Source organism: Dendronephthya gigantea, unplaced genomic scaffold, assembly GCF_004324835.1.
Source record: "Dendronephthya gigantea isolate DGI-Jeju-01 unplaced genomic scaffold, DenGig_1.0 000045F, whole genome shotgun sequence".
NCBI lineage: Eukaryota > Metazoa > Cnidaria > Anthozoa > Malacalcyonacea > Nephtheidae > Dendronephthya > Dendronephthya gigantea.
Window position 1 is genome coordinate 1,416,376 of NW_021163055.1, and position 12,776 is coordinate 1,429,151.

The window sequence follows — 12,776 nt, forward strand, 5'->3', positions numbered from 1 at the left end:
AATATTAGCCTACTATGTAGCCAGAAGCATGCGAGCGAAACACAATTGCAAGGGTGTATTTTACGTTGGTTCTAAAACAAACCGCGGCGTTTAGCCAGCATCAATACTGTAATTGGAGGCCTAGGGGGGCATAAAATAAACTCACACAATGTAATGACAATCGATTTAAAAAAGAAGTTAATCATGCAAAACATGACTATATGAATATGCCCCCCTCCCAATTATCGACGTTTGCTTCGCCACTGAATTCAAAAACGATTTTAATAACGAAATGTTTTCCTTCGCCTGGTAAACCTAATGGCACCTTATTGAAGAAATATTTCCCTTCGCCTGGTAAACCTATAATGGTACCTTATTGAACGTAATATCAAATAAAACTTGGACTATGTCATAATATTATCGCATAAGATTAACTAATTGTTTTGCGATGACAAATTTAACAACATAGAAACTGCGTCATTTTCACTGACTTCAGGTACATCGTCACTTGTCGACTCTGCCGGCGCCGGCGTCATGAAACTGTTTGTCGGCGTACTCGTAGTTGTGCGAACACAGTCCCCAGTAGATTGGGTGTACGGCATTGCCATTGGTGAGTAGCTTGGGAAATAGGGACAAATCGATGCCAAAGAAGGCATTGCCATTGGGGTGTACATGTTTCCATATGCCATAGGGAGATCGAAGCCTGTCGGGGCATATGTTGACTGTGGGGTAGGGTAAGACAAGTTCGTGTTGGCACTCTCCAGAGTTTGCGGTTTTGATTTATGCAAGCTTTCTCTGATGACAATAGCTAATTGCTCAGCTTCTTCTTCTTCTGATGCAGGGGCACTATGCAAAATTTGTGAAGGCTTTTCTTTATCAGTATCAAAGCTTATACTGTTACTACAGGAACTGCTACTTTGAGTACTGACTAATCTCGAACTAGGAAACTCTATTCCATGATGCTCGAGTGAGGATCGAGCTGGATTTTCGTGTTTGCGTCGCTTGGTGTTCTGTTTTGACCGGCTGTAAAACTGGTTATTACTCGAATCGTCGTCAGCAAGACCGAGGGCGACATTCAAAATACGTCCGATATCATGTCTTGCGGGGATTTTTCCTCCCAAATTTTTTTTGCAGTACTCCTGCACTAGGTAAACGTGTTTTCGTAGTAATGACCAATTTTGGTTACCGTTTACCATGTAAGCCGCCCTATTTGCTTGCAACAGCTCACTTTCGATTCTAACATGTTTTTTGTCCGTCGCATTTTCTACAGCATGTTTTCTATTGCGAAGTTCTTCCCTTAACTGTTTAAGTTTGATTTCGTGTTGCTTTAATTGCGATCGCATTTCCTTTAATTTATGTTCGCCTGGGTGATTTTTTTCCAATCCGCATTTAAAGACCGATGTGCATTTATCGAGTTGACAATTGCGAGCAGTGTGACCCAACCTAAGGTGACAATTTCTACATATATTTCCATTATTTGGATCTGATTTGACTCTTGCTATTTTTTTTTCAACATTTTCAATGTTTGCTTGTAGCTGCCTAATTACTGTTTCCTGCTCGTTAATCTTTTCCTCGCTTTTCGTAATGTATCTCTCAAGTGGAGTTTTCTCAACACATAAGTCGTTATCTAAACGATCGTCACTGTCATTGTCTAGGCCCATGATCATGCGATCTTCCTCAGTATCATCACTATCTATATCCTCACAGCCCATAAAGTTGCTTACAAGACAAGATTTTACTGTACTTGACGTTGGGTAGCGTCTTAATGCAGATTTTGACTGTGGCTGTCTGCAATGTGAATCGGTCACTTCCTCAACTTGGGCTCTACTGTCAACTTTCGCTTTTACACTTGGTGAAGAGCCCTCGAATACTCTCAATTTAAGACGATGAATATCCGTCCCTGGAATACATTTTATTCCAGTAATTGCGACTCGGAAACATAGGGGATCACTGTTCATTACCACGTATTCTTTCTCGTCATTTTCGTACAGCAATCCGAACGTCAAATCTCTTGTTTTAGGGATTTCTCGTTTTATAGCTTCGGTTAAATCATTGTATGTCCTCGGCGAGGCCGTGAAAAAAACACGCCGTGTTTCTCCAATCTGAACCTGCACTTGTATTTGGTCCATTGTCATGTCATGAATGTCATTTTTCAAATTGCTGTATTGAGTATTTTTAAATAAGTACAAACGTCGCTATATTTAAACATGCCGTATGAACTGCAAAAACATGTCAATTTAATTACCCAAACATGGCAGGGGGCGTGACAAAACGTACGTTTTGAAACGGCAAACGTAACGTTTTGAAACGTTAAACGTACGTTTTGAAACGTCAAACGTACGTTTTAAAATCGCACGTCGCAAGCTTGAACGCAAATGGTAGTAAAGTAGTTACAAGAATGTTATTTTTCAGTACGTTCATTAGCTTATCACTACAAGTTAACATCGCTATTTCACCAAAAATTCTACATAATTCACGAGAGCTACAAACATATAAACCTAAACTCTCTTCAGCAATACCACGGAGCAAACAGCTGGGGAAAATAATAGCGTTGGGGAAAAATTGAACATATTTAAGTACAAAACTAACAGATTGGAAAATTTGCCTATTTTTGTCGATTGCCGACATCTTCTGTTTATTCTTGTAAGTTGTAATGAAATAAAAAAACACATTTGAAAAAATCCGCCATTCTTTTATAAGCAAAGAACTTGCCCCTGCATTTTAACCACTGAGCTCTAATAATTAATAATAATAATAATTAATAATAATAATAATTAATATTAATAATAATTAATAATAATAATAATAATAATAATATAATAATTCGATCTTTCTTTGTTTACCTTTCTCGACCAATCAGATCTCTTTGATCTGGGAGGCATTAAATTTAATTTTTTGCACGGCGGAGGTGCTGATTAAGAAAATATAATGAGTACGTCAATTGCATATACTGTTATTGTAAAGTCAGCAAACATTCATGAACACAAATTATTTAATAAGTTATTGATTGAAAAACCAATAGCCGTTTTAAAGATGGACAGTTATATACCATTGTTTTGTATTTTAGAACTAGATTTTAATATACCCACCATGGCCTTTCCATCATCAGTTTTTGACAGAAAAAACTTGGGTAGACGAAACAAAAGTTTCTACCCATTCTCTTTTCCTCCTCAATGTCTTTGTAGTGTCTTAATAAAATAAAAAATAACAATTATTAGTTTTTCCTGTCAACTGGGTAAAACAAATAAATATTAAGTGTTCTCAATTAAGACATTTATTTTGCATATTCTTACTCCAGTAAAAAATCAATGACGCTGTCGTTTACGTTTGCCTTTAGTTGAAGCGTCTTAAGATCTTTATGGCAAGTCGTCACTGAATTTATTCTAAAATTTTGTTTCAAAATAATATAATATTAAGTGCATTGAAACGGTCATTATAAGGCAGTGAGCTGGCTATATGCTTCACATGATACCTGTAATCCTGCCTGAGTTATTGATTGAAGAACCTGTTTCAATAAAATCTTCATAATCTGACTTTTCTCGAAAAGTTTCAAACGTTTTTGCCGCTGCCGACTTCACGGCGTCACACAACTGTGAAGTTCCTGGCAAAAACGAAAGTAATAATACTAAACAAAAAAATCATGAAAAGCGACGTACGCTAAATTATTTCTTTCAAGTCGCTCTTTGAAAGCTTTCTTTTTTTTCCTATAGCAATTAAGGTATCGAGTATAATACACTATATCTTAAATGCATACATGTAATAGAAATGGATGGGGAATTAGTTTATTTTAACGTAAATTACAAAATTTCTGTACTGTTATAATTTATTACCATCTTCTGTGAATTGTTCTGATGGCGAACAAAACTTCACGGCCTTTGGCCAAAATTTTGCTTTTTGGCTTTCTTCCAAACATTCTTGATGTGTGGTAATTTTGCTATAAATGTATAACATATAACATTTGCATGTTTAATATTTCTTTAATTTCTACTCAATAATTTGAATGAAAATCTGGTAATGCATGAGATCTGATCTCCTTCATTCACTCTACCTGTGGTTGTGTGGATCTTGCTAGGAAGAACTAGCGTCCTGACCGTTTTCCTCATTTGCTCCACGTTCCATCAAATTTTTTAAATTTTTTTTTGCACGGTGGAGGTGCTGATTAAGAAAATATGATGAGTACGTCAATTGCATATTCTGTTATTGTGAAGTCAGCAAACATTCATGAACATAAATTTTTTAATAAGTTATTGATTGAGGAACCGGTTTCAATAGAATCTTCTTCATTCGAGTTTTTTTGCAAATTTCTGAAATTTCTGTAACAATGGTATTGAAAGAGACGAAGTATTAAAGGAGACAAAGTATGGAAAGATCATTTTTAGGGCTTTAACTGAAAAACTTGTGCTGTTGCTAAATTGAGGGAGCAGTGTTGTGCATTCTGCCATTGAATCCACTACCAATCTTGTCTTGTTTTTTTTTTCTTATGGTTACTGTGCTTGGAATTAAGTATTCCTGGTATTGACATTTGACAGGTCACAACTGGATATATCTTCACTTTGCATTCTGTGACAGGACTTTCTGGTGGCACACTTAGTTCTTTGTCACTTCTTTGTCTCTTTCAATATGTTTTTATTATAGTTGTATTATTCTCAGGGATATCCCAGTTGATACCAGCAATTTTTCATCCTATGGCAATACCAGCAATTTGTCAGTTAAAGCCCTAAAAAATTCTCTATAAATTGTTATAGAACAAAGAGAGACAATGCCTTTTTAATACCTTTCACACAACTTTAAATAAAGTCCCCTGCACAAAAGCTGCAGAATTGCACCCAGATAAAATCAAACGAAAATCAATCAACGAAAATATCAATATGCACTTTGTAGGACCATAGGGCGTAGAAAAGTAACCTGCATTTATAATTAATCTAAGAAATTTGTAGCAGTTCCTGTTTCAATAGAATTTTCTTCATAATCTGAGGTTTCTCGAAAAGCTTCAAACGTTTTTGCCGCTGCCGATTTCACGGCGTCACACAATTGTGAAGTTCCTGGCAAAAACGAGAGTGATAATACTAAACAAAAAAATCATGAAAAGCGACGTACGCTAAAATTATTTCTTTCAAGTCGCTCTTTGATAGCTTTCTTTTCTTTCCTATAACAATTAAGTATATAGAGTATAATACACTATATCTCAAATTCATGCATGTAATAGAAATGGATGGGAAAGTAGTTCATAAATTCAACGTAAATTACAACATTTCTTTACTGTTATAATTTATTACCATCTTCTGTGAATTGTTCTGATGGCGAACAAAACTTCACAGCCTTTGGCCAAAATTTTGCTTTTTGGCTTTCTTCCAAGCATTCTTGATGTGCGGTAATTTCACATTCACCTATAAATCATGTAGAAAACGATTTCTTTACTGTTATAATTCATTACCATCTTTTGTGAATTGTTCTGATGGCGAACAAAACTTCACAGCCTTTGGCCAAAATTTTGCTGTTTGGCTTTCTTCCAAACATTCTTTATGTGTGGTAATTTTGCTATAAATGTATAACATATAACATTTGCACGTTTAATATTTCTTTAATTTCTACTCAATAATTTGAATGAAAATCTGGTAATGCATGAGATCTGATCTCCTTCATTCACTCTACCTGTGGTTGTGTGGATCTTGCTAGGAAGAACTAGCGTCCTGACCGTTTTCCTCATTTTCTCCACGTTCCATCTCCCAGATTTGATCTCTTTGATCTGGGAGGCATTGAGTTTAATCTTTTTGCACGGTGGAGGTGCTGATTAAAAAAATATAATGAGTACGTCAATTGCATATACTGTTATTGTAAAGTCAGCAAACATTCATGAACATAAATTATTTAATAAGTTATTGAAGAACTTGTTTCAATACAATCTTCTTCATTCGAGTTTTCTCGAAAACCTTTAAAGGTTTTTGCCGCTGCCGACTTTACGTCGCCCCACAACTGTGAAGTTCCTGGCAAAAACGAAAGTGATAATACTAAACAAAATTCATACGCAGAGTTCCTACTTCAGTGAATGTTAACAGAATGTCAACACTTGAAATAGAAAAATGAAACAAGGTTGATCAAATGTTGATCAAATGTTGATCAGAATGTTAATTCTGCACAAACGTGTTCAAAGTGCCTTCTGCAACATTAGTACGATTCTGTAACAGGGTTTGTTTTCCATCCCAAACTGCAAAGCACATTTAGTGTTCCTGTTGGGATTTCCGAATCAACAACTACCCACCAGTGAGTCCTGATTCCTGAAAGATTAAACCGACAAGTCATAAGTTGTGTGCTGTGTTTCAAAGCAATCCGAATATCGCAAAGCCGGGTTGTAGACACTAAACTTTCACGTTGGACGGTTGAAGTTACCCGGGTAGGGTCGCAGCTCCTCGCAAGAACGATTATCATTGGCTGAACTTTACAATACATTTCAGTTTCAACCAATAGCAAAGCTTCGTTCTTTAGAAAGCATAGAAAAGCATTATCCAATCAGTGGACGAAAGCTTCCTAGCACTACGACATGACCCTTGAAGTTCCTGTACAATAAACCAAAGTTAACAGAAAATGCATAAGTGGACGATCTCCATCTTTCTGTTTAAACATTGTTCGAATGTGATGAAAGAAGAGTGAAAATATGGAATCAGAAGAACTCGCCTCGATGTATCTGGGTTCATTCAACTGCCTTTACGAACTTGTTGGTCTCGATCAGCCTCAACCTTTGTTACCTCACGCAGTTTTCAACAAGTTGCAATGGCAAATGAAGCAGTAGTGTGCCATAAACCACAAAATGATGAGAACTTTTATCACACAATGATAACAAACCACAAGCTGTACGCAACGAAAAGAATAATCAAATATCATACAACTATATATATCGTGTCCTAATCTACAGAACGCCAAGCCAGTTGTATACATAATTTGGCGAAAAGCTCTGCCCAGTTTTATTGGGAAGTTGTTTAATGTTATAATATAACTTCTCCTTTTAAGTCACAGAAGCCGTACTAGACCCACAGGAAGAAGAGAAAGGGTTACCAATGCCAGTAATTCCCAGTGATGCCGCCTGTCGTGTATATTCTGAAGATAATCTCGAGAAACTCACCGCTTAAGTATATAATGTTAATTTAGATATATATTTTTATTGCATGAAATAAAAATTAGTTTGGGGGGTAAAGGGTTGGAACAGACTGGGGTGGTGTGAAAAACTGAGCAGTTTCACATCCAAGAAATGTCCCAAAAAGTCGCCCAATTTCCAACCAAACTCCTTCGCCCCGTGGCAAAGGTGTGAAGGCGAGTTTCTGGCGCCTTAAAACCAGACTGCTCAAGTATTTAGTAGATAGGTGGGTGATAAAGGTTTGGAACAGACTGGGGTGGTGTGAAAAGCAGTTTTACATCCAAGAAATGTTCTATAGGACATGTTAATAAGAAAGAGCGGGAATAACTGTTGAAGTTAGACATTGGCTCAAGTACGAACAGTAATCTTATACTCGCGTGTCTTTTTACCTTTTGTTTGATACGTAATAATATTTATAAACTGACGTTCGTCTGTTGTTATTCGAAGAACCTTAGAAGTGCAAGTTCTCGGTTGTTTACGACAAATCACAACGCAATATTCATAACAACAACACTTAACAATCGAGACATTGGTGCCGTGACCACGTCGATAATGGACGAACTAAAACGAGCGAGTATAACACGCCGTGCTCAGCGAGCACAAGTTACAAAGACATGGAACAAAGCAGAGACCCTTATGGCAGAGGAAGTAAACGAAACGACGTTCCATAAACTACAAGTCTTACTGCAAACATTTGACACGAAATGAATCAATCTGAAACGAATCGACGAGACTATTGCAAACAAGATTGACAATGAACAAGAGTTAGAAACAGAAGTTGTGGAGGCAGACGATGATATTGACGAACTCATGGAGAAAAGGTACCGAATTCAACCAACCCCTCCCTGAGTGACATCCAAAAATTCAACTACTTGAAGGCACATCTCTCAGAAGAAGCTGCCAGATCAAAATTCAAAGTTTCGATGCAGAGAATGTCGTCAAAAACACCACACCAGTTTATGCCCTGGGAAGTCTGATCCACCAAAACCAGACCCGGACGAACAATTATTGAAGAACACTGCCTCACAGTGCACATGCTCAATTAAGGATACACAAGACACCGACCAAACTACTTCGAACACACAGAAACCTGCGAACACTTCACCAATCTGAACAATCAACCCTCGTACCAACATACCCTGTTGAAAACCGCAGTAGCCACCGTCAAATTCTCAAACACAACTGCAGCCGCGAATATCTTGTTTGATGAAGATGAGGTGCGCAACGCTCATTCATCACTGAAGAATTAGCACAGAGCCCTGACCTCAAACCGCATAAAACCGAAATCCTTCATCTTTCAGTATTTGGTGGTTCCCAATCATCAGTAAAAAGAGTTGACGTTACAACGGTACATCTACAAGATGACGCTGGCAAAAGCATTCCAATCCAAGTGATCATTATCCCAGTGATTGCTGTACCACAACAAAACCATATGACTACTGATGTGCACAGCCTACCCTATCTCAAAGGTCTAAAGATGGCACACCCTGTAACTGGCAACAATCCATTCAAGATCTCACTTCTTATAGGTGCAGATCACTATTGGGACGTCGTAGAAGACGAAATAATTCGAGGATCCAGACCGACCGCAGCTAAGTCAAAGATCGGCTATCTACTGTCAGGACCAATTGTTGGGCATACTCCTGTCTTAGAGCTCAATGCAATTATTCTCCAAACCCTCGTCACCACAAAACAAGAAGAACACGCTCTGGAAAGGTTTTGGAGCCTCGAAGCAATCGGTATACAAACCAATGAAACGGTCCAAGAAGAAAAGAAATTACTCCAAGAATACCAAGATTCCTCAATCCACCTTGTAGATAACCATTACAGCGCAAAACTACCGTGGAAATCAGACCATACACCACTTCCTTCCAATCTAGCAATAGCTGGAGGACGCACCCGATCCACCATGCGACGATTAGCCTCAGAACCCGAGAAACTAAAAATTTACGGACAAATAATCGCTGAACAAGAACGACGCGGATTTATACAAAAAATTTCCTGATCATGAAACTAACAAAGATCGCTGTCATTACCTCCCACATCATGCGGTCCTCAAAGACTCTTCCACCACCCCTCTGCGTATTGTTTTCGACTGTAGCTGTAAACCCAATGATCAACAACCAAGCCTTAACGACTGCATTACCACCGGCCCAGCTCTTTTAAACGATCTTACAGCTATCTTCATTCGTTTCCGCCGCTATCGTTACGGCTTCACAACCGATATCGAGAAGGTGTTCCTTCACATCAGCCTGGACGAAGATGACCGTGATGCTACACGCTTCCTTTGGTTATCCGACCCCAAAGATCCAGAAAGCAGATTTCAAGTATACCGCTTCAAATCCATCTTGTTTGGCGCGTCTTCATCACCATTCATCCTCAATGCAACCACCAGGAAACACCTTGACACCACTGACAACGCTGTAGCCACGAAAATGAAGACCGACACATAATATGTGGACAACCAAGCTTTGGGTGCCGACAGCGAGATCGAAACATTAACATTCCTAGATCAAGCAAGGTCCATCGTGTCACCAGTCGGCTTCAATCTGAGATCGTGGAATTCCAACAATACAAAATTACGTGAGTTAGCAAAAAACCAAGATCTTCAAGACAAAGACGCAATCACGAAAGTACTTGGTCTTCGATGGAATCCTGATGACGATACACTCCAGTTTCAACACAGTCATACAACCAGTGATATCACCGACAACATCACCAAAAGAGAAATCCTTCGTGAATCTTCTAAGATATATGACTCACTCGGGCTGCTTACCCCAGTTACAATCCGAACCAAAATTCTACTCCAGCAATTATGGAAAGACGAATTCAGTTGGGACGGTCCTCTTCCATATGAAATCCAAAAGAATTGGCTGACACTGGCAAAGGACTTAGACACTGCAACCCAAACCCAATTCCCACGTCGATACTTTCCATCCTCGCCAACCTGGCCATCCACTACATTCGTCCACATCTTTGTTGATGCAAGTGTCAAGGCCTACGGCGCAACTGCCTACATTTCTGATGGAACTAACACATCAATACAGTTATGGCCAAATCCCGAGTCGCCCCACTAAAGAAACTTACATTACCGCAACTCGAGTTGATGGCAGCCGTTATCGGTTCAAGATTGTACTCATATCTTCGACCCATTCTCCAACCGTCTACAGTGTACCTCTGGTCTGACAGCCAGATCGATCATGTAGAAACAAATTAAAAATCATCTTATGTAGCTTTCTTGTGTTTCTTAAATCTGCATTTGAACTTAAATATATAGTCTCTTGAATGGCATTTCACCATCCTTTTTACCACAACTTAAATATTTTTACCACATCCTAAATATCAAGTCGAGAACTGAACAGGTTCGTCTCCAACCGTGTAAAAGGAATCAAGTCTGCCACCACCAACATTTCCTGGCACTATTGTCCATCAGCTGAGAACCCCGCCGACCTCCTTACACGAGGTATACGTACCAGTGACCTATCTAGATCAACCTTGTGGTCTCGTGGTCCCGTTTGGTTAACCAACACATCCAAATGGCCATCGTGGAACATCTCGTCCGTTACTCTCCAAACCAACACAGAAAGCCAGCCTGAAACCACCTCCACCCTGACAATCACGTTAGATCCCACTGAACCCACAGAACACGGCATCGCAAACATCGTCAAACTGACCAATTTCAGTACACTCCCAAGATTAATCCGTGTAACAGCATGGGTGTTACGATTTCTTAACATCCTCAGGAAGAAAGCTGACAGTGGTCCCTGGACCACTTCGGAATTACAGACAGCACACAAACTTTGGATTTTAGACTGTCAATCCACTGTGTATGCCAAAGAACTTGTCAACTTGAAATCAAAGACAGCCGATCGGCTACCACTGGTCAGACAACTTCGTCTTTTCCTTTTAGAAGACCTTCTACGTTGCGGAGGAAGGATACATAACGCACCCTTTCAAGAGTCGACAAAGTTCCCATCCTACTTCCCCAAAATCACCACCTAACACAACTGATCGTAGAAGCCGCACATCGCAGCACACTCCATTCTGGCCTGAACTCCACCCTCACCCATCTTCGTCAGAAATACTGGATACCAGCAGCGCGACAATATGTAAAGAAGATCATTCATCGCTGTGTAACGTGTCGAAAGGTCATGAGCCAACCGTACAAGATCCCCGACCCACCACCACTACCAGCAATCCGCACCACCGATTCGCATCCGTTTACAGTCACTGGAGTTGACTTCACCGACACAATCTACGTGAAATCACCCGAAGGCCCACTCAAAGTCTACATCTGCCTGTTCACATGTGCCAACACCCGAGCCATCCACCTCGAAGTAGTTAACGATCTATCAGTACCCACCTTCATGGAAGCCTTTCGAAGGTTTGCCAGTCGCAAGTCACTTCCCACAATCATGGTTTCCGACAACGCTTCAACGTATGAATCAGCAGCAGAAGAATTGAAATTGTTGTTTAAAATCACCAATTCTACAGGAACATCTTAGTAAACGAGCCGTACAGTGGAAATTCATTGTCAAACGTGCTCCGTGGTATCGTAGATTTTGGGAAAGACTAATCGGTATTACCAAGCTTACCCTGAAGAAAATCCTTGGCCGATCAACCGTCAACCTCTCGGAACTACAAACCATCATCACAGAAATCGAAGCAATATTAAACGACCGCCCACTTACGTTCGTCTCATCCAACATCGAACAACCCTTGACTCCCTCCCATCTCCTTTACGGTCGTAGAATAACAGCATTACCACACCCTTTAATCGCCGATGACAACTGGTCCGATCCAACCTTCAATGAAGAACCCACCTTAGTCCAACACCTTGCGAAAAGGAGAGCTGATTTAATCCACCACTTCTGGAACCGCTGGCGGAAAGAATACCTGACATCACTCCGCGAATTCCACAAAGCAACTGGAACAAACAAGATTTACATCTTAAGTACCCAAGATGAAAGCCATGTCCCTCCAACCCACGACGAAAGTATCGCGAATGGTCCATTGATTGACGTCACCCCAACGAAACAAGAAAGAACAGCAGCTCGCGAAGCAAAGAAGAAGATCAAGGACTGGACAGGTGACCTCTTGCGCGCCCCGGAGGATGTCGCGGATTAGCGACAGTACAGTTAAGAGGAGATTTTTTATTATGTCGCGTATTTTGGCAGGAAAACGCTCAAAACCTAAAATCTTTTCGGCGTACCGCACAAAATGAATTTATTTTACCTTTATTCTTCAGATTATGTTGTGAACTAAGTTTTGAACTGTGTTTGATGATGATTGCAAAACGACAGAGTTACATATTTCAAAATATAATGCGGCGGCTATCAACAATGTTATAAATGCCATTAGCCATTATAACTGAGATGAATACAAAAGTAGCTTCGATTCAAGTGTCATTTTCTTTTCGTTCTTCTCAGAAATCTTCATTTTAACAATATTTCGAGATTATGCAGTAAACATACTTTGTGGATGCTTTTCAGATTTGCAAAACAATTTTAATGCTGAAAATTTTAGTGCTGTTGCATGAAGATATAACTGAGGTTTTGAACATATATTACGCGACATAAAAAAATATCTCCTCTTAATAAGATAGAGATCAGTAGGACATGTTAATAAGAAAGAGCGGGAGTAACTGTTGAAGTTAAACATTGACTCA